This window comes from Grammomys surdaster, unplaced genomic scaffold (assembly GCF_004785775.1).
Source record: "Grammomys surdaster isolate TR1022 unplaced genomic scaffold, NIH_TR_1.0 307497, whole genome shotgun sequence".
Lineage (NCBI taxonomy): Eukaryota > Metazoa > Chordata > Mammalia > Rodentia > Muridae > Grammomys > Grammomys surdaster.
This window is the reverse complement of record NW_021625754.1, coordinates 965-25,689: the sequence shown is the minus strand read 5'-3', so window position 1 is coordinate 25,689 and position 24,725 is coordinate 965. Positions and strand designations below refer to the sequence as shown.

The window sequence follows — 24,725 nt, the reverse complement described above, 5'->3', positions numbered from 1 at the left end:
GCTCACAGATTCAGCTAGACCGGCCAGCCAATGGACTCAGGGAGCAGATCCACGCAGAACTCTGGAAGATTTATTTTTTTAAATGTGAGATTTGGTCATGGGTTTCTGACATCTGAGGAGGCATCTGGGGAAGGAAGCTAAACAGAAGAACTGCCTTCAGGTCTGACGAGGTAGCAGCAGCAACAGTGCCCACCTTCTGAGCAGCTTCTTTCTTGGCATGATGAGCCTGCAGGACTACCACAGCTTCATCCACCTTGGAACGGAGGGACTCAGGGGCCTCCAGCATGTGCAGCAGCTCAGAGCTTTCAATCTCCAGCAGCATTCCTGTAATCTTTCCAGCCAGGTTTGAATGCATTGTTTGGATAAGTAGGAACAGACACTTGTCCCAGCATCTGCTTCTGTTCCTGGGGAGAGAGGGGCGCTGCAGCCAGCATGGAGGCAGTCAGGGGCTCCTGACCCTGGACATGGAGTGCAGGCTGGGGGGCCTGCAGCGGCTGAATGGCAGGGTGAGGGCTACGGACACTGGAGGCATACTTGTACGGAGCCACAGCCCTGGGGGCAGCTGCAGAAACTGTAGCACGAGGTGCAAAGTTTGGCACAGCTATAGGGACACCTCCAGACTGTCAGCTGTCAGTCAGCCCTTGCTGGGCGGCACCAGTCCCACCAAAGTCCATAGCCAAGCGGTCCAAGAACTCAGACTCAGTTAGAGCCAGATGTCGAAGAGCTGGCTGAGGCCCAGACTGCCATAGAGCACTTGGCATTTCTTGGAAGCCTTGAGGTCTCCTGCCTGGCTGCCAGTGTGGATTAGGCCTCATCTGTGCTGACTGGTTAGGCGTGTAATACTACGGTCGGCTGCGGGCTGGAACTGATTTAAGATGGCATTGGCAGGGAGTGCCCTCATCCCAGCACACGCTGCATGTACTGGTTAGTCAGGTGAGCCTTCCGCTCTTCCTTCCTCTGGGCCAGGGCGACGCACAGAGTCTTGGAGTCCACAATGCGTCTGTTCATCTTGGTGACAGCTTTGGTCGCCTTTTCAGGAGAGGAGAAACAGACAAAACTTTTGCTTCTTCCGTCTTCTAGCATCACCTTTGCGCTGGTGACTGATCCAAAAGGAGAAAACTCTTTCCTTAACTTCTCATCGTCAATGTTATCATCCAAGTTTTTGATGTAGAGATTCACTCCCTGGTACCGACTAATCCTCTCCTGCTTCCGCTGCTCAAATTTCCATTTTAATTCAGCCTGACGGTCTACTTTTTTCTGTGCACGGCCTACGAATATGGCTTTCCCGCTCATTTCTTTTCCATTCATTTCTTCCACAGCCTTATTGGCATCCTCGTGTTTCTCCTAACTTACAAAGCCAAAGCCTCTGTACTTCCGACTGGAGTCTCTCATCACCTTGACACTTAGGGTCTTACCAAACTGGCTGAAGAACTCTTTGAGGTTCTCATCATCCACCTCTTCTCCAAAGTTTTTGATGTAAACGTTGGTGAATTCCTTAGCCTTGGCTCCAAGCTCGGCTTCCTGCTCTTTGTGAGACTTGAATCTGCCCACCAACACTTTGTGATCACTAAGGAGCATGCCATTCATCTTCTCAATGGCCTTGTCAGCGGCCTCTTGGGTCTCGAAGTGGACCAAAGCATAGCCCTTAGAGCCGTTCTCATCACAGACCACCTTACAGGACAGGATGTTTCCAAAGGCAGAGAAAGTGTCATACAGTGCCTTTTTGTCTATAGATTTGTCCAGGTTCTTGATGAAGACATTTCCCACACCAGATTTTCTCAAAGAGGGATCCCTCTGAGACCACATGATAACGGATTGGCTTTCCCTTAATCACGTCAAAGTTCATGGTGTCCAAGGCTCTCTCAGCATCAGCTGGTTGCTGGAAGTTGACATAGGCATAACCCAAAGAGCGGCTGGTGATCATATTGTGGCAGACCCAGAGGGACAGCACAGGCCCCGCAGGGCTGAACTTTTCTTTTCTTTCTTTCCTTTTTTTTATGACTGAAAATAATGTAGAAAACTTTATTTATGTTCCCAGCACAGAGCAAAACAAACAAAACCAAACTCTATGTAAACAAAAGAATAGCAGCTGCTGAGTAGTGGCATCTCCTTTCAATAAATTAAATGGTTGAGAACAAAAAGAAAGTCATCTTTGATTCTAATTTAGTTAATTACAGCAAGTGTTCTCAATATTATTCAATTATTAAATAGCTATGAATAGTCAGTTTTTAACAATTCAGCATATATATATATAGATATATAGATATATAGATATAGATATGATCCACAGAATACGGTGTTTAATATTATTTCATTACTAAGTTCAACTGACTATGAAACCTGTGTGCTCCAGACATAATCCCCATTCAACTTCAAGGAATATATTGAGTATCATTACCTCCAGGTGGAGTTGATTCAACCGTGGCAATGTAGCTACTTGGCAAGACTCACCCTAATTATTATGCAGACAAAAATATGGTCCAAAAAAAAGCACAAACGGATGTGAGATAGTCAACTGCTAAGATCTGCCAAGACATGGTAAGCTAGTTCTTCATAATTCCTGCTTTTCTTAAAGTCTATCAGATGAATCTGGACCAGAAGGCTGAAGACAGGTGGTTCAACTTTGTAAGAAATTACCAGAATGTTCTGGCAGTCAGCTGTTTCTACAATTGTATAGGTTTGGAAGCTATGTGTTTTGATTTCTAAATATTTAGGTAGTATTTATTTCCTTCTTAAATGACTGGCAGGTTTAAAGACTAGTAATAGTCTCATAATTGAACTTCAGTTGTTTAGCATTAAGGAAGATATTTCAGATTTGAAAGGATAGATTTCTGATGGTAATAAAATTAAAATAACATAATTCAGACACAGACAAAAAATTGTAAACTCTTTAAGTTAGAGTAGATGGTAGAATATTTTACATAAATTGAAAATTATGAGGAGCTGGATGTTAAGTGTATATCATACCTTATATTTTACATAATTTTTACAGTTGTGCTCAATTTCTTCTGAGAGAAAGAGTATTTTTTACTGGACAACAGTGGGAAATAGGGAGGCAGGCAGATTTCTGAGTTCGAGAGTTCGAGGCTAGCCTGGTCTACAGAGTGAGTTCCAGGACAGCCAGGGCTACACAGAGAAACCCTGTCTCGAAAAAAAAAAGTGGGAAATAATGTGTTTTGTCCTTATGCTGTTTGAAATCTAGCTCTGCTTCCTCAAGAGGTGTGTCCTCTGGATGAGTACTGGATCACATATTCAGGTGAACTCATATGAACCTTCTCCTCATTTACCAGTCAATAAATCGAAGAGTTTGTTATGTGGCAGTAAATCAGAAAGGTGAGATGGGATGTCTTTGAAAGTGGGGGCAGGTAGACAGAGTAGTAAAGGAAGGAAAGCAGATGGAGGAGGAGGAAGTGAAGATGCAGCAGAATCATGTGGCCAGGAGCAATTGCAAGTAGCAAAGTGTCTTATAGCAGGAGAATAAATTATTATAGTGCTAGATCTGCTCAGTCTAGGTATATAGCTCATAAATACAGTAACTGGATTGTGTATATTTATATGGACTTACTGGAGTTGAAAATTACTGCAACAACCTTATACGTGGTTTTTACTTCAATATACATATTAAAAACAAAAGTCAGAACCTCATATGAAATGCATACACTTGGCTGTTCCATTGGAGATTACATTTTCTGGGCAGAGACTGCAATCAAAACAACATAGAGCCTTGCCATACTGAACAGATTTCCTGAATCCAGGTCCACAACCTTCACTGCATACAGACATGGGAGTCTGACAAAATGAGAGAAATCAGGACATATAAGGATTCCTCTGGTAACTGAATTTCATGAGGCTATTAGATTTTTTATGAAACCTAAACTCTGTTAATTTATGAGATTATAGATAAACCCTATAATAGGATACATACATAGTACACTATAAATATACATGCAAACACATATAATGTTTAAAATTGTGAATACACATTGAAGTATGTATTAAATATTTGTAATGATAAATATAAAAAAGAAAATATTTAAGTGTGGGAAATGATTTATAAATACAAAAGTGAAAGCATCTTTTAACTTATGGAGAAGCATGAGGCTAAACAAAATTGAGTGTCTACCAACCTGTCCCAGTCCTGTACTCCACTCTTTACTTTCCTCCGACAATGACAACTGTTGAACAGGTGGCATATATGGAGAAACATTCCTACATTTACTTTATATCCAAGACCTTATGGGAAATTCCAGGAGTTCAGGATGTCATATTCTACATACAATTTTTTTAATGGATTCAATATCACAGACTATCCACTGGGATTCATGAATTGTATGGTCTTCAGGATGTGGTTTAACTAAGAGATATGCATGATTTTTGATAGGCATGGTCATTGTTAAGACATAAAAAAAAATTATGCCAGTTTGTTAATTTCAATAATTTCTGCTTCAAAATAAATCATCATTACATGTATAAAACAAAAACAATACTAACATTGAAATAACATCATAATCAGCCTAATCATAATCAGCCTAATAATTTGTGATGTTACTTTTAATTGTGATCCTGACAGCTTTTACAATAACCCAGCCATGAGGTCTCAATTGAAAACCTGTAAAGCATAATTTGGATTCTGAGCAGACCTATGAGAGACTTTACAACTTGGTTTAATTAAGGCATAAAATCCATCCTGATTTTAAGCATGTTAGTTTTTTTTAGCAAATATATTGGAGTGAGCCATCTGAGAAATTGTGTATTCATTTCTCCCTGGTCTTGGTGGATGTTAATGTAGTGAGCTGCTTCAAATCTCTGCCAATTTTCTTTCTTCCTAGTGAGTACCTATAAGCCTGTATTATGAGTGAAATAATCCCTTTCTCATTAGAGAGGATTTTGTGCACACATTTTATTACACCAAATGTAAATAAAACAAAAATAATCTATGTATATATTAGACATAATTTTCTTTGATGTTTTAGAATCATTTTATTTGATAACACAATACAGTATTTAGGGCCTTGCATTGTCAGTTCATGCCTTGTTTATATTATAGAACTTTCTGCAAAGAAATTAGGGCTTCCAGTTGGGGCCCTTAAAATAGTAGAATACTGTTTGCCTGTTTCATTTAAAACTTTTTCCTATGTTTATAATATTTGCTTCTAAGATGTTGGCATCTTGATAATAATATTCACCCATGTCTAGATTGTCCTTTTAAGCACTAAAAGAGTCTACAATGCTTGTCTTTTGAAAAATAATATCAAGGTACATGTTGAGAGTAACTTTGATTGCATTTTAAAAGTTAACTTGGTGACACAGGTACAGAATCCATAGGAAAAGCCATTACCTTCCATGGAGGGAATTTTATTCTTCCTTGATTTTTTCATTTCTTGTATGTCTACTTGATATATAAGCATCTTGTGAAGGGTGTGGGCAATAGCATAAACAGCATTATCTACTTGGTAACTGCCATCATTCATTACCATGTCAAAGTGGTACCAAGGTAAAACTTCCAAGGTACCTCAAGAATAAAATTGTTCCAAAGATTTACAGGTAGCATTAGATATTGCACAATCAAAGTAATCTCCCACAATCTTGCAAGAAAAATGTCATCTGGGTATTTGGAAGGGCTCACTGCCTTTACAAACTCTTTAAAAGTAGAAATCTCACCATGGTGTTGGGAAAATATGAGAGTTCCATGGAATGAGTCCAGAATGAAATGTCTCTTAGCACTGATGACTTTCCATTTTGAAGTAGTGACACAGATTCTCCATGGAAATACATGTTCCCATCTTCTAAAGAGCACACCTAAAGAAGAGTCAGTGTTACCATAAATGATAACAACTTTTACTGAGTTCCACACAATTGGGCTATTATAGACATCAACTTCTGTTATACTGAACATATGGTCACCTGGGATCATTTCCATAAAAGCCACACAAACTCCATTTCTTTCCATCTCTGGTATCAACTCTGAGACAAAGTGAACACCTTTCTCATCATCTGAGATGACCAACCCAACCCAATTCCACCTGAAATGGATAATTAATGAGACCATGCCTAAGGCCAGAGAAGAGTCCTTGGAGGCCATTTGATATAGAGATGGAAAATTCTCAGGATCATTCATACTTGGTTCAAAATGTCCAAAGGTCAGCTAAAGAAAACAGGAATTGACATGAAAAAAGGAGTTTCCAAAAATTATAGAATCAATGAGTATAATACAGTCACATAAATTCATAGAAACTTAAAATTGTATGAGTAAACTGTAATATTGAAGACCAGTTTAGAAAATTATTTGAAATATTCACATGTATCATAAATACTTGTGAGCTTATGCTGCAATTCTTATATTTTTCAAACCAAAAATTGTAGATACAACAACAAACTCAGAGTGTATAGCTCATGTACTTTATAATATTGTTTAGTTGATTGGTTGTTTGTATGAATGTCCATACAAGTGTGTGAAGGGAAGAAGTGTGTATTGGGTGTCCTTTGCTTTCCTCCACTTATTCATTCTTGAGGCAGAATCTCTCTCCAACCCCAAGTTTCATACTGACTTCTCTATTTTATGCTATCATGTGGACATAAGTGGTGCTGGCATCTAATTGCCTGTCATCTTGATTTCACAGAATGCATTCTTGACTCCTGTACCATTTTGAATCATACACAAGCAAAGTTTTCTCCATTTATGTTTTTCCTTGGTATTCAAATGTTGCCATCAATGGAGGATGCTTTAATTATTCCAATTCATATAATCTTACCTGTGGATATTTATATAATCCCAGCAATGTCCCAATTAAGGAGGAAATTTCCCAAGTTGTTCCTGTGATTACAGCCACAGATTTTTCCTCACTTTTACAGTTGTAGTTTGGCAAGGTTTTGACCTGCCCTGAGAGCCAAATGAGGAAAATTATCATTGTATCCTCTTGACTTGTCCCAGTAGTGTAAATACTATATCCCAGAGATATGTTAGGCAAAATGAGGGCATTTGTGTTGATCTCCTCGATGGCAAATTTTAAAGCTATCACAAATTTGTAGTTGTTGGTACTGATCCTGTGTAGAGAACATAAAAAGTACTATAGAACAATTTTCTAACACCGTTGATTTCAACTGAATATAATAACTGTCATTCACTGAACAAAACTACACCTCACAGTTTCCATGTTCTAACTGTACATTGTTATTTGATACAGTTACAACAGAAGATTTTTGTGGACATCAGTAGGTCTGTTTGTGGTCATGTTTAATGTTTCATCCAGAGTCTAAGGCCGTTTTCAAAATCTGATCAGTTCCTTCATCTATTTACTTTATGCGTACAGAGGAAGAAGACTATCTTCTAATAATGAAGCAGACAGTCAATGAAAATGATCTCATGCTTTTAACTTTGAATGTGTATCCTTCACAAAAGTAAATATATATATATATATATATATATATATATATATATATATATATATATTGTATGGTTCTTGTAAGAGGAATTGTTATCCTGTGGATTTGCAGAACAAATCAAAAATTTCTAAGGGGCCATGATGAAAGAACAGAGAGTAACAGATCTATATCTGTTTATCCAACTTGTACTTTCATTGGCCTGTCTAGGGCTAAATCAGATAATGGAGTAAAACTTACAGTTCCTTGTCTCATCATACTTCCTAGGTTGTGGCTATTAGTCATGAGGCACCTGGTTCTGAGATTTTCCCCTTCCAATATTATCAGACTTAGCTCTTTGCTGACACTAGATATTTTTTCCATGCACATATTATATAGGATATTCTATTTCTTTATAAATTTTCTGGTCAAAACTCACAACATTTTATTTAACTTTTATCAACTCATATTTGAGTTTTTGCCTTATGTATTTAATTACGTTATAATTATACTCATTATTTCATATACATATAGACGTATTTGTTATATCAACATATGTTTATATGTTTTGGGGATTCAGATTACACTAAAGCTTTCATATATACATAGCTATACATGTGTATATATATATATGCATGTGAGATATATATAGTGTAAATATGTATATGATGCATATTGTATATATTGTACGTATGTATACATTTTGTTTTTATGAATTTGCCTGTGTGTGTGTGTGTGTGTGTGTGTGTGTGTGTGTGTGTGTGTGTTATAACAAAATGTATGAAAACTCATAGGCCAGAGGACTCTACAAGGTATATTCTTTTATCAGTTCCATGGAGACAAGAGTTCCCCCATGAACTTGAAACTCAGATGACTATCTAGAAATTACTTGGACACTTGTCTTTGCCAACAAACATTGTGTTTATAAGTCCATGTAGCCATATTCTGCTTTAATGTGACTGTTACAAGTTATAACCAATTTCTTCATCATGTTCAGCACTGAGCTATCTCCTCTACCGCAGGACAAGGTAATTTTTTTTTTAGATTCTTTGTTAGGAAGTTTTATTTAAATATCTTTTCATTAATTAATTAATTAATTAATTGGATGTTTTCTTTATTTACATTTCAAATGTTATCCCTTTTCCCAAACCCCTCTCTGGAAATCTCCTATACCTTTCCCCAACATCTTGATTCAGTGAGAGTCCTACCTCATCCTCCCACCCATTCTTACACCCCAAACCTGCCCTTTTCCTACAATGGGGTATTGAGACTTCACAGGATCAAGACCCTCTCCTCCCATTGATGCCTAGCAAGTCCATCCTTTGCTACATATGCAACATGTGTCCTTCCATGTATACTTTTTGGTTGGTGGTTTAGACCCTGGCAACTCTGGAAAGTCTGGTTGGTTGATATTGTAGTTCTTTCTATGGGATTGCAAACCCCTTCTGCTCCTTCAGTCCTTTCTATAACTCCTCCATTGGGGACCACATGCTCATTCCAATGGCTAACTGTGAACATACACCTCTCTATTTGTTGGGCTTTGGCAGACTCTTTCAGGATCTTTTAAGCAAACACTTCTTGGCATCCACAATAGTGTTTGGATTGGTGTCTGTATACAGGATGGATCCCTAGGTGGTACAGTCCCTGAACAGCCTTTTCTTCAGTCTCTGCTCCAAATGTTGTCACCTAATTTCCTCCCATGAGTATTTTGTTCTCCCTTCTAAGAAGGACTAAAGCATACACACTTTGCTCTTTCTTCTTCTTGAGTTTCATGTGGTCTGTGAATTGTATCTTGGGTATTTTGAGCTTTTGGTCTAATATATACTTATCAGGGAGTACATACTATGTATGTTCTTTTGTGACTTGGTTACCTCATTCAGGATGATACATTCTAGTTCCACCCATTTGCCTAAGAATTTCACGAAGTCATTGTTTATAATAGATGACTAGTACTTGATTGTGTAAATGTACCATATTTTCTGTATCCATTCCTCTGTTGAAGGACATCTGAATTCTTTCCAGCTTCTGGGTACTATGAAAAAAGCTGCTACGAACATAGAGGTGCATATGTCCCTGTTTTATCTTTGAGTACTTTTTGGTTATATGCCAAGAAGTGGTAGGGCTGGATCCTCAGGTTTCTGATGAAGTGTGATACAGATTTATAGAGTGGTCATACCACCTTGCAATACCACCAACATTGGAGGAGTGTTCCCTTCTCTCCACATCATTAGCAGCATCTGCTGTCACTTGAATTTTTAATCTTTGCCATTCTGACTGGTGTGAGGTGGAATCTCAGGGTTGTTTTGATTTGCTTTTCCATGATGACTAAGGGTACTGAACATTTCCTTAGGTGATTCTTGTCCATTAGATATTGCTAGTTTGAGAATACGTTGTTTAGCACTACACACCATTTTAAATAGGGTTATTTGATTATCTGGAGTCTAACTTCTTGTGTTCTTTGTGTATATTGTATAAAAGCCCTATACCAGATGTAGGATTTGGAACGATCATTTCCCAATCTGTTGGCTGAAAATTTGTATTACTGACAGTGTCCTTTGCCATCACGAAGCTTTACAATTTTATGAGGTCCCATTTGTTGATTTTTGATCTTAGAGTATAAGCCATTGGTGTTCTGTTCAAAAAAAATTCCCCTTTGTTCAGATATTTTAGGCTCTTCTCTGCTATTAGTTTCAGTGTATCTGGTTTTATGTGGAGGTGATTGATCCATTTGAACTTGAGCTTTGTACAAGGTGATAAGAATGAGCTGATTTGCATACTTCTACATTCTGAGCACGGTAGGACAAAAACCTTTTGTTTTAAAAGCTGTCTTTTCCCGACTGGATTGTTTTAGTTCTTTTGTCAGAGATCAATTGACCATAGGTGTGTGTGTTTATGTTGGGTCTTCAGTTTTGTTCTATTGATTTCCCTGCCTGTCTCTGTACCAATACCATGCAGTTTTTATCACTATTGCTCTGTAGTACAGCTTGAGGTCAGGGATGATGATTCCTCCAGAAGTTCTTCCATTGTTGAGAATAGTTTTCACTATCCTGGGTTTTTTGTTAGTCCAAATTAATTTGCAATTTTCTCTTTCTAACTCAATGAATACTTGAGTTGGAATTTTTATGGAGAATGCATTGAATCTGTAGATTTATTTTGGCATGGCGGCCATTTTTACAATATTAATCCTGTCAATCCATGAGCATGGGAGATCTTTCCATCTTCTGAGATCTTCTTCAATTTCTATCTTCAGAGACTTTAAGTTCTTGTCATACATATATTTAACTTTCCTGGTTAGAGTCACATTATGGTATTTTATATTATTCGTGATGATTGTGAACAGTGTCATTTTTCTAATTTCTTTCTCAGCCTTTTTATCCTTTGAGTAGAGGAAGGCTACTGATTTGTTTGAGTTAACTTTATATCCAGCCAGTATGCTATAGTTGTTTATCAGTTTTAGCAGTTCTCTGGTGGAATTTTTGGAATCACTTATGTATACTATTATATCATCTATAAATAATGATATTTTGACTTTTTTCTTTCCAAATTTGTTTCACTTTAACCTTTTGCTGTCTAATTGCTCTGGCTAGCATGTTAAGTACTATATAGGAAGAGAGTGGGCAGCCTTGTCTAGTCCCTGATTTTAGTGGCACTGCTTCAAGTTTCTCTCCATTTCGTTTTCTGTTGGCTACTGGTTTCTTGTATATTACTTTTACTGTGTTTAGATATGGCTCTTGAATGTCTGATCTTTCCAAGACATTCTCTATGAATGGATGTTGAATATTTTCAAATGCTTTTTCAGCATCTGTTGAGTTGGCCATGTGGTTTATTTCTTTGAATTTGTTTATATACTGGATTATGTTTATGGATTTCCATATATTGAACTATCCCTGCTTCCTTCCATTGAAGCCTACTTGATCATGATGGATGATCTTTTTGATGTGTTCTTGGACTCAATTTCTAAGTATTTTATTGAGTATTTTTGCATCAATATTCATAAAGGGAATGGTTCTGAATTTTTCTTTATTTTTTGTGTGGTTAAGAAATAAGCATAATTGGCTTCATACAAGGTATTGGGAACTATTCCTTCCATTTCTATTATGTGGAATAATTTGAAGAGTATTTGTTTTAGATCTTCCTTGAAGGTCTGATAGAGTTGTCCTAGGTGGGGTTTTTTTATGTTTTATTCTGTTCTGGGTTGGTAGACTTTTAGGGACTATGTCCATTTCTTTAGGTGTTATGAGACTGTTTAAATGGTTTATCTGATCCTGATTTAACTTTGGTCCCTGGTATCTGTCTAGTATATTGTCAATTTCATCCAGATTTTTCAATTTTGTTGAGAACAGGGTTTTGTTGTAGGGTCTGATGATTTTTTGAATTTGCTCATTACTTTTTAAGAGTGATCTAATAATAAAGTTTCTGCCCACTTTGTAGGTTCTGGATCACAAATTCTTTGTATTAAACACCAGGGAATAACCCAGAAACTTTCTACTCATTATTCTTTTTTCTCTCCCTTTCTGTTTACACTTTATTTAATGAAATAATACTTAATATAGAAATAGTTAGATGTCTTTAGTTTTCATAATTTGATTTGTAATTGTAAATTTTTTATCTGTATTCCAAATTCCAGGTAGGCCTTTGCCCACTTATGTTTCATTTATATCCTACATATATTCTCTGATTATTACAGATAATCTAACATTTTACTTGGTAAAGCTATGACCAGACCTGGTATTCCTATATAATTCTATAGACTATAGGTAACTAGGGTATTTTTCAAAATTTATTTTGATTTTGAATGTACTTGTTTACCTTTTCTCATTCTGATTTTACATTTAGTTGCATATATTTTGTATTATGTATTCATATTTATTAACATAATTTATTGTGACATGTGTCATGAAATTCTTGCTAACATATACTTTATGTAAACCTCTAAATGTTCATTTATAGGCTAGAGGAAGATGTCTTTGTGACTTAGTGTTCTTTTCTCTCATTCTATACATTATTTCCTTGACAGTGCATCTCTTACTGACTAGAATTACTCTGAGCACAAGGAAGCATCAGTGATCCTCCTGTTTATGTTCTGGAGGTGCAGGTGCATATTCAGCCACACCAATATTTCACATGGGAGCTGGGATTCTGAACATACATCTTCATATTTGCTGGACAAGTGTTTTTACTTGTGAATCCAGGTCCCCAACTCCCTTTTAGTGTGGCTTCACTTATATTCTGCCATGCACATGAGACCACACTTTTAGTTTGATAAAAAATTTTGCACAGTTCATGTTAGTTTAACTTTAATCTCTCCAGAATGACATATGTAACTTTCTTTTCCCATATGCCATTTAATGTTTCTTTCTTTTTTTTTTTTTTTTTGGTTTTTGGTTTTTGGTTTTTCGAGACAGGGTTTCTCTGTGTAGCTCTAGCTGTCCTGGAACTCACTCTGTAGACCAGGCTGGCCTCAAACTCAGAAATCCACCTGCCTCTGCCTCCCAAGTGCTGGGATTATAGGTGTGCACCACCACTGTCCGGCCATTTAATGTTTCTTATTCTTATTTTCATGTATTTTCCTTTTGTGGGTTCCCCATTTTAACATGTTAGATCTATGGTTCCTTTTCTACCAAAGGCATTTCTACCTTTAAGCATTAGTATTTCCTTCTTGTAAAGTTTACATCACCTGGATAGTTCAAATTGTTTCCTTTAAATTGCTCCTCTTCTTTCTTCCCCCAGGTTCTCCTGTATATACATTATTGTTTTTTACAGTTCATGTAGTGACATTAAACACACACGCAGTATAAACAACCTATATGCTACATATTTATGAAATCAAGCTGTTCAGTCTACATAATGTTTCTTGTCTGTGTGTTTTCAGAATAAGAACTAAGCATACTCACATAGATAGAAAAAAAGTCCAAGGTACTTCAACATTATGTGAAGAAACAGAGGTAAATGAGGAGTGAAGAGCAGGTAGAGTAGCCACCCCATAAAAAGAGCACACCTGTTGGTTTTCTAATACCAAATTCACAGCTCTGACAATGTTAATATACAAAAGTCTAAAGGGGTTTGAGGAATTTTCTACACTGACAGACCTGATGCAATTGCATATCCCTTGGAACATTGGTCATTCTATATTCTGAATATTGTCCATTGATATCATAGATGAAGGCTTAGGACTTTAGTTATATCATTCTACATCTGTGTCTTTTGCTTTACTGTAGTAAACAATGCTTTATTTCCCAATGTATTTATCTTTGATTATAGTTTTCTCTGAAATGATATAAACATTTCAAACAACAGGAAACATAAAAACTGGGTTTATTATCATTTCCTTTTTAGGAAGTGGTCATTGGATTCTGAATCCCATACCAGTGTATTTTCACTTCTGTCTTTCTAAGTTAATATGAGAGTCACCAAATGCAAATGTTTCAGATTTTAGTAATCAAGCAATATTTCACTAATTGTTGAAATTGTATTAAAGTTTTACACTGATTAATATCCTGGTTTTCATTTTTTTATTATGTCTTGAAGAGATTTACTTTATTAAATTTCATAAATTAATTTAAAATTATAACATGCAAACTTTTAAAGATTATATGAGAAGTTAATATTAACAAAGGAAGGGTTTAGTTTTTCCTCATTGTTAGAGTATTGTTCAATGCTCCTATAAATAACCTTCAAGACTAAAGATGATCATATTGTACTATATGCATATGTCAATTTTTATAATAAAATGTATTATTGTGTACAAGTGAGGCATACCAAAATCTTTTCAGAATAGTTATCATTTCTTCAATTTTTATTCAATATTTTGCTTACTGTCTTTGCATTTGATAAACATTTAATTATTAAATTAAGTCTATACTCTTCCATTTGGGTGAATGAAATCTTAAGGGAATCTAAAATGTATGACAAGTGTCTCACATCTGTTAATCGATAGAAGAAAGAGGTTGGTACCAGTGATTGTACAAAACAGTTTCTAAAGAATCAAAAATTCATAGAGTGGGCTTACTAGTGATTCTTCCCTTTTCAGACATGCACCTGACTGGGTAATACATCGCCAACTTAAGGTCCACTGTTTCAGAGAAATCATGGGATCAATAAAATTAATATAAATATTGTAAACTTCTATCACAAACATATATTCTGTTGAATAGTATAGTTCACAGTGTATTTCAACTAGAAATTACCTTAGATGTGGAAGAAAATTTGAAATCTTATGGAGTAAAAAGTTTATATGGTGTCTGCAAATATATAGGACAGCTGTTATGATCATTGCCTATGAATGCAGAGGACATGACATAGTCCTCAGCACTCTTTGGTGGCCTATCTGTGGAATTCTACTTCAAAGAAACATAGTGCATTCTTCTAGCCATTCTGTGCAAATTATAAAAAGATGATCTAGTTGTGAAAAAATAGGAGTCAATGCAGTGTAGTGTAATTGGTACATCATCAGAGAAAATGGTTGGATAATACATAGTACAGTATGACAATGAAACAAAATGATTATATATGTATATACAATGTTATCTACTTTTGAAAATTAAATTGATATATGACTGAGTACTAGAAGTAAAACAGCAGAAAAGCTGTGGGTACAGTTAGAAGGAAGAGTATAAATAGTTGAAAAAGCTATCTCGGGAAATTTTCTGTTGTCATGAATACACTGATCAAAAGTAATTTGGATTGAAAAGGGTTTATGTTATATTTCACTGTGCTCAGGTCACAACCATCTTCTCAGGAAAGCCAATGCAGATACTAAATTGAAGGCCATTGGAAATTCTGCCTAATTCCTTGCCTTTTTCCCCATGTTCTTCTAAGTATGTTTTGTATGTCACCCAGAACACCAGCTCAGGTGTGGAACCATATAGGGCATTCTGTTGCACACCTCTCCCAATATCAATCATCATTCCAAAAGGTTCAAGATGGACTTCCTCACAAGCTAATCTAGAGGTGACATTTTCTCAAATGAAGTTACTTATTTCAAATGAATTTAGCTTGTGTAAAGTCAAAACAAACTAACAATGTATGTGGTCAATGAAATGACTTACTTGAATGTAAATATCTTTATGAAGCCATACAGATGATGAGTACAAATGGCAACATAAAAAATTAAGATAGCATCATTGTTGAGTGAACAAATATGTGCTCCATGAATTAGACACAATTGACTATTAAGAAATATTCATTCAAATGCTCAGATAAGCATGTACCAGGGCAAAAATATCTTTTTCTGTTTTATTTGGTAAGAATTAGCTCATGTATGTTATGAGAATTTATCAGTGCTGCTTTATATTTACCTGTGTCCCTATCATATCCTCCATACATAAAAATCTCTACTTTAAAAAGCTAATTAAATTTAGTGATTCTGCTATGTATGTAGATATAGGGCCATTCACTGAATAATGGCTAGCCTCCAAACTCCACATCCAAAGTAAGGTGAGTCTTATTGCCCTAGCTTATCAACCATTTCTTTCCACAAGACTTAAGCAACAGTGCGGTACAAAGTGTGAAAATACAAGCAAAATTTTTAAGAAAACAAAATGAACTGTTTTAGAATAGCATTAATATACTGGAGGTGGTCTTTCCAGATTCTATATCCCCACTGTTGTGATTTTCTGTTAAGGTAACCAATAATTCGTCCTGGAAGCCTCCCCTTTTGCATGTGCCCCAATCACCTGGCAGATGCATATTTCCATTCATGTTCCTAGCTTTCTGGGATTCTCTCCTGACTCCTATCTGATCCAGCCTAATGATTTCCTCTGCCACTCCCCTCTTGCACCCTCATCCCTCCTTCTGACACTAATGATTATTTTTCCTCTTCTAAGTGGGATTGAAGCATCTTCACATGAATCTTTTTTTCTTCTTCTTCTTCTTGGCATCTTTTAATTTTAGGAAATTTTCCCTTGCTCCAACACATTCAAGGCTATTTCCCAATTTCACGACAATTAGAGTCAGTGAATCTGGTTTTATGGTGAGGTCCTTGTTCTGTGGGAATAAAAATTAAAAACAACTCTGCAAAGACCACCAACAACTTGCTGAAAATAGCCATAATAAAAATATCAAGCCCCTCCAGGGGCAGAGTGACCAAAGGATGTAGAGACAAGTGTCTTGACAAGTCCAAACATGCCCAAGTGAATAATGGGCCACCTGGTGTTTTTCTCCCTTCTTTGCCCTTGGGAGGCCTGAGGTTTTGTGGCCAAAAATAGCGGGTCATCCTACCCACCTAAATGATTGCTTACGCAAATTGCTGATGTTTGAAATATCCAATCGTATGTAACTGCGCCAGATTTTCTCACTTCACACCCCCCCCCCCCCGCACACCTCTTCCTATAAAAGCCCCTAGCTTTTGGTGGTCATGGTTGATTCTATCCCCTGCATGGGATGTGTTTCGACCCAAGGGCCCTTCGCCATTAAACTGCCTTTTGCTAATTGCATCAAGTCAGTCTCTCGAGTGTCCTTGGGTGCGCGCTTGATCTGGACTTGAGTGAGGGTCTCCCTTCGGGGGTCCTTTCAGTTCCACTTGCACTAGAGTTTTATACAGGGTGATAAATAGAGATCAATTTGCAATTTTCTACACTCAGAACAGCATTATTATATTATTGACTATATTATTGATGATGCTTTCTTTTGTCCACTATATAGTTTTGGCTTTTTTGTCAATGATCATGTGTCTGTAGCTGTGTTAGTTTATTTCTGGGTTTTGATTACATTCTGTTGATAGGCCTGTCTGTCTCTGTACCAATACCAGGCAGTTCTTATCATGTTTTTTCTGTAGTACAGCTTGAGGTCATGTGTTTTGATTCCTCCAGATTTTTTTACTGTCAATGTTTGTTTTGGATATCCTGTTTCTGTTCTTTCTTTTTTTTCCTTCCTTCTTCCTTCATTTCTTCTCTTTCTTTCTTTCTTTCTTTTGGTTTTTCATGTAAGGTTGAAAATTTTTTTCTATATATGTAAAGAACTGTGTAGGCATTTTTCTGGGAATGGCATTGAATCTGTAGATTGCTTTTGGTAAGCTGTCCATTTTCTCTATATTAATCCTACTGATCCTTGAGCATGGAATATCTTTACATAATCTGAGGTGCGCTTCACTTTATTTCTGCAAGAACTTGAAGTTCTTGTCATCCTAACAAGTCAATGTTCATTAATTGCATAAAATAATTTTATGAATAAAGCTATATGTACATTAAAAGCATGCAGATATTATATTGAAATAGAAATTATAATAATACTCAAATGTAGTTATTCTTGATTCTAGAAGGAAAAAAGAGAATCAAAATCTTCAAGGGAAAAATTGATTTAGATGAGAGAAGAGTCCTTAGGACAGAAGTTAATAATGTGAATGACAAAGATATTATGTTCCTAGGATTCTACATTCCATGATAATAAAAAAAAATCACTGCAGAAAAAGTAAACTTGAATCTAAAAGTAAAGTTGGCACACTGTGCATGTGAGCTCACAAATTGAGTGTGAGAGGAAATACTGGCCAACAATGTGCATTAGTACTTGAATATATGTATCTAGGATAAAATAGTACACGTTTCCTATGCTGGCACTCTCATGTAAAAATGGGACAGGACATAGGAAAATTCCAGAAGGCCATGGCCCTGCCATCTTTATAAGCTCAGCAATGAACAACAAAAAAGCTTTGTATCAAAGTAGATGTGATATAAAGAACAAAATTTGAAATTCTCTCATGAACTTCACAAACACACATACACACACACACACACACCTCAGTGTCAACACCCAACTATACTCACAAACATACACACCATCAACACACTTACACAAACACATGTATATGCACTCATTCTCAAACAGAATCAAATGCACTGATAAAAACACACTGACACATATTTGTACACATATACATGTACATAGACATTCACAGATGCATTCACAAACAATCACACATACACTCACATATTTTAAATTATACATATTTTAGCTGGCTTGTGCAACCCAGAATTTCTACAGTACATCAAACATAGATACAGGACAACATTATTGGCCAGCTAGCTTGGTCTATAGAGCAGAGAATAAGACACCATGTCTCAAAGAACAAGGAGTTCAGAGAAATAAATGCAATTGTACTCATGACAGAGAAATAGACACATAGACGTACAGAACCAACACACAGATACACAGAAAGATTGACAGATATATAAATCAGTGTACATACTAAAAATTTAGGTAAAATAAATATAAACATTTGAAAGAAGTTTAAGAGTAAATAACATATTTATAACAGAACACACTCTTTGTGAAATTGTAACTAGGATTATCTGCATAGAGAACAGGTAGAGATCAAATTGGACTTGATATGTGCTCAATAAGTAGAAATTTGTGACTGGAATGTAAACTGACAAAATTCCCCAGGCCTAGTGAAGCTATGTTTCTTAGCAGATAATGTATAAACATGCCTTTACTAAACCAGAAAATTCATTGACTACATGTAGTCTTTCTATTTAAACACAGCACACTAGAAAATGTGTAAAACAAACACTAATTGTATAATCACTTTACAATCCTTCAAAACCAGTATATAGTATGCAATTCAAAAATAAAAGATAAAGGGATAGAATAAATAGCAAGACATGCAAAAATATGTATTTTAATGTAATATGTACACATATAATCTGTTGAACCATTAAAAATATTGTAGGCATAATAAGCAATAAGACAAATCCTTACTTCAAATCAGAAAGACAATTATGGATAAAATGTGAAGGCAGAACACTATGCATGGTTAACAATGCTGTCACTAAAGACAGGCTTTTGCATTAGAGAATGCACAACTGATATAATGTGCAATTGCAGAGTTTGCAAAATGACTTATTGTTCAAGATGAAAAATTTTATGCAATTTTATATCATGCCACCTTATTATATATGTAATGAATTTACTTTCTACTCCCTGAATGTATAAAATTATGACTGGTTAATGAACAAAATAAGACAAAATGACTATAATTTTACACCTGGGTTAATTACATGTCAGCTTCTGAGTAAGCAGATTTGCTGCATGTCCTCAAAACTGGAAAGCTATATTACTATCAAATTGAACACACACCAAAATTGAATAATTTATTGAGAATTCCAGGGAATGCAGGTCAAAACTCCCAAAACCAACATGAAAGTTTGATAGAGCTAGATCTCTTTAAGCACAGGTGAGGAGCAACAGAGAGTCAAAGAAGCAGGGCAATACAGTTATGCCAGCAAGCACTTGTGCATAGCAGAGTTACAGAAGGTGGAAAGGAGACAAACAGGAGAAAGTGAAAAAATTAAAATACCAGCAGACAGGTGTTGGAGGGAAATAAGATAGCTTCTAAGCAATAATTTTTGACTTTTGTTCTTGACATCTGTCTTTCATACTGTGTACAGCAGAAACAGGCAGACATCTGCCACCTCAGTTTCAGGCAGGAGATGCAATATCTGCTCAGTGGCATTATTCATGCTCATAGAAAGATAAGCCACCCATTTATAATGTCCTCAAGTCTGCATCATTCTTATTAATTATTTCACATACTGCAGTGGTGGTATCTTTATAGTCAAATGTACTATATGTGAAGCAATAACAAACTAAAGGAAATGGAAATATCACAGCAGTCCACTTTTCGTCACTGGACTGCCTAAAAGTACCAAACAGGAGGGGCAGGGGCACTCCTGGCATAAAATCGTGATCTCTAAAGAGTTTGAAATAATGAAACGCAGTGGGTGATCTCTCAATGAATGTGACACAGAAAGTAACACACAGTCAATACAGATATTAAGAAGTACATTTTAAAAAAGCATGTGATGGATCTCTTTTGTAGAAGCAACATTGTGTTAACAACTTTCATTGCTGACCTGTACATATACCTCAAGTTATATTTCTAAGTAACATCATTTGTTGCCTGCATGGCATCTTTAAGAGAGAAAGATGTACTAAAAATGGCTAGATAATATATTTGTGCTCAGTGTCTACCCATAAAAATAGAAGACATCTAAGAAAAGTGATTACAAGTTTAGAAGTGGAGCATTTTCTAGAAGGAAATTCTTGAGAAGGAATGATAAATTAGATTAAGGATGCAACTTGGAAATTTAAACTAGGAGGAAAGGACTGAAGACACTCACCGTTGATGAATTTCTGTGTTCTCTGGACCTTCAATGCCTTTTATTTGATAGGTATACAGGGGCAAGAACACATTGATCACCATGTCTCCATCCTGGTATATATTGTCTTTCAAGGACATTAAACACCTTGACATAACTAAATTGCACTGGAGCATAGAAAGCTTCAGCATCAAAAAGAAAGAAATCAAAGTGGGCATGGCAAGTGTTTCTTTGAGCATAAATGGAACCAAGATCAACCCCAGGTGAAGGCTACAGTAGGTGAATGTGCATGCCTGTCTGTGGATTTATAACTGTTGCAGAGTGGAGGCCTCTAAGCTACATATTCATTCTATGTCATCTTGCTCCCATCTCTGGAGAACTCATCAACATTTTCTACCCTCAGGCTTTACATCTGAGCCTTTCTATCCAAGTGACAAACTCATGGTGGAAAATATGTCTGAACATCAGCCTCTCAAGTTGATGGAGTCATTATGTCATTATCTCAGTCCAAGAATAGCAAAGCTACCAGGGTCCACCCAATGGGGAACAGTGTCCATATACCATTGTCAGAAACACCATTTGACATGATGAAATTCAAAAGTCTTTGAGGATTCAAAATAAACTCTACAGAGCAAGGACACATACAGGAAAGACTTTTTCTGCATATCAGTGACTTACAATGTACACATTATGGTAGGTCAGCTCATGTATTCAGTGTCTCTGGACTCACTCGACTTCCACTTAATACCCATTAATATGTGCACTTATTTCCATTGCCTAATGGTCCAAAAAATGTAGTAGGATCTTATTACAAATATTCTGATCATGACCAACTGCTTTTCAATTAAATCAGCAGTCAACACCTCACTAAAGGAAATATTCCTGGGACTATGTTCCTCATCAAAGCTTTATGATTAGTGAGGTTATATACCTTATTCATGGAACAGTTTTGCTAAATATATATTATGCTTGGTACATTTATGTCTACTTGACACAAAGTAATGCCTTTGGAGAGAAAACGATGTCAGTTATGCAAATGTATCCGTGATTGAGTTGTAGGGAGCATAATAAAGTATTTTCTTAATTAGTGATTAATGTGTGAGGGCTCAGCTTTTATGGAAAGTTCTATTCCAGAGCATCTCTTAGCCTGGATTCTATAAAAAGCAGATTGGGAAGCCTTAAGGAGAAACACTGTAAAAAACACACTGAATCATTGACTTTTGCAGAATCTCACCTTGTTTGACTTTGTGTTCTGATTCTATTGACGATGAATGGTGATACAAAAGTAGGAGCCAAAAGAAAAAAAATATTCCCCCTGAAAATTTATTTTTGTTCAAGGTGTTTCTTTTTCTTTTTTTATAAGAGAATATTTTAGTGGATATTTACTTTAATTACATTTGAAATGTTATCCTATTTCATGGTTTCCACCCTGGAAACCTCCTATTCCATCTCTCCTCACTCTGCTTCTATGAAGGTGATCCCCCATCCACCCACCTACTCACAGCTCCCACACTGGTATTCCACTACACTGGCACATCTAACCTTCACAGAACTAAGGGTCTCTCCTGCCATTGATGCCCAACAAGGCCATCCCCTGCTACATATGTGGTTGGAGCCATGGGTCCCTCCATGTGTACTCTTTAGTTGGTGGTTTACTCCCTGGGATCTCTGGGTTGGTCTGGTTACTTGATATTGTTGTTCTTCCTGTAACATTGCAAACCTCTTCAGCTCCTTCAATTCTTTCTCTAAATTCTCCATTGTGGATTCAGTGATCAGTTCAATGGTTGGCTGTGAGCATCCACCTCTGTATTTGTCAGGTTCTAGCAGAACCTGTCAGGAGACAGCTATATCTGGCTCCTGTCAGCAATCACTTCTTGGCATCCACGATAGTGTCTGTGTTTGGTGACTGTCTATGGGATAGATCCCCAGGTGGGGTAGTCTATGGATGGCCTTTCTTCAGTGTCTTCTCCACACTTTGTCTCCTGATTTTCATCTGTGAGTATTTGGTTCCTCCTGAGAAGGACTGAAACATCCAAACTTTTATCTTCCTTCTTCTTGAACTTCATGTGGTCTTTGAATTGATTCTTGGATACCCTGAAGTTTTGGGATAATATATACATATCAGTGAGTGCATACCATGAATGTTCTTTTGAATTTGGGTTACCTCACTCAGGATGATATTTTCTAATTCCATCGTTTTGCCTAAGTATTTCATGTGGTACTTTATTGTGTAAAATGTTCACATTTTCTGTATCCATTCTTCCTAGCTTCTATTATAAATAAGGCTGCTATGAACATAATGGAACATGTTTCCTTGTTAAGTGTTGGAACAGCTTTTGGGTAATTCTCCAGGAGACATGTAGCTGAGTCCTCAGGTAGTACTATATCTAATTTTTTTGAGGAACCGCCAGGCTGATTTCCAGAGTGCTTGTAACAGCTTACAATCCCACTAGCAAAGGAGGAGTGTTCCTCTTTCTCCACATCCTTGCCAGTATCTGCAGTCTCCTGAGTTTTTTGAGTTTTTGGTCTTAGACATTCTGACTGGTGGGAGGTAGATTCTCAGGGTTGTTTTACACCTCCCTGATGACTAAGGATTTTGAAATTTTCTTAGGTGCTTCTTTGGCATTTGATATTCCTCAGTTGAGAATTCTTTATCTTTGTACCTCATCTTTAATACTGCTATTTGATTCTCTGGATTCTAACTTCTTGTTTTCTTTGTATATGTTAAATATTAGCCCTCTATAGAATGTATGATTGGTAAAGACATTTTCCCAGTCTCTTCAAGTGCTATTTTGTTTTATTGGTAGTATCTTTGATTTACACAGACTTTGCAGTGTTTAGAGGTCCCATTTATCTATTGTTGATCTTAGAGCAAGAAGATTGCCACTGTTACCCATGTGTTCGAGGCTCTTTCCCACTTTGTCTTCTATTAGTTTCAGTGTTTCTGGTTTTATGTGCAGGTCTTTGATCCACTTGGACTTGAGCTATCTAGGGGGTGTTAAGAAGCATCGATTTGTATTCTTCAACATGTTGACTGCCTTTGAACCAGCACCATTTGTAGAAAATTATGTCTCTTTTTTCCAATGGATGTTTTTAGTTACTTTGTTATAGGTGTGTGGGTTCATCTTTGTGTCTTCAATTCTTTTCCATGTATCTACCTGCCACTGTACCAAAACCATTTTAGTTTTATCACTACTGCTCTGTACTATAGGTTGAGGCCAGGGATGGGAATTCTCCCAGAAGTTCTTTTACTGTTGAGAATAGTTTTAGCTATCCTGGGGTTTTTTGATATTCCAAAGAATTTGAGAATTATTCTTTCTAACTCTGGATTGTATGAAGAATCCCGTTGGAATTTTCATTGTGATCTCATTGAATCTTTAGGTTGATTTTGGTAATATGGTAATTTTTACTCTATTTATCCTGGCAATCCATGAGCATGGGAGATCATTCCATCTTCTGAGGTCTTCTTTGACTTTCTCCTTCAGATATGTGAATTTCTTGTCATACAGATCATTTACTTGTCTGATTAGAGTCACACCAAGATATTTTATATTGTTTGTGACTACTGTGAAGCAGGTAAATTCCCTTTTTTCTCAGACTGTTTATCTTTTTAGTATAGGAAGACTACTGATTGGTTTGAGTTCATTTTGTATCCAACTATGTTGCTGAAGTTATTTATCATGTTTAGGAGTTCTCTGGTGGAATGTTTGGGGTCACTTAATTATGCTATCATGCCACCATGATATTTCTAATTTTCCATTCCAATTTGTATCTCTATGACATCCTTTCATTGCATAACTGCTCTAGCTAGAACTTCAAATACTATATTTAATAGATGGAGAGTGGGCAGCATTGTATATTCCCTGATTTAGTGGTATTGCTTCTAGTTTCTCTTCATTTAGATTGATGTTGTCTACTGGTTTGCTGTATATTGCTTTTACTATATTTATGTATGAGCCTTAAATTCCTGATATTTCCAAGACTTTTATCATGATTTGGTGTTGAATTCTTTCAAGTGCTTTCTCAGCATCCAATGAAATGATCATGTGGTTCTTTTCTTTGAGACTGTTTATGTAGTGTACTACATTGATGGATTTCCATATATTGAACCATTCCTATATCCCTGAGATGAAGCCTACTTGATTGTGGTGAATGATCATTTTGATGTGTTCTTGGATTCAGTTTGTGAGAGTTTTTTGAATATTTTTGTAATGCTTTATATAAGGGAAATTGGTCTGAAGTTTTCTTTCTTTGTTGGGTCTTTGTGTGGTT

General features: G+C 36.3%; 1 pseudogene; it reads right to left on the bottom strand.

Moving 5' to 3' along the window:
* Positions 1–70: 70 nt before the first annotated feature.
* LOC114616149 lies at positions 71–20,557 on the bottom strand (annotated as a pseudogene).
* Between the last annotated feature and the right edge of the window lie 4,168 nt (positions 20,558–24,725).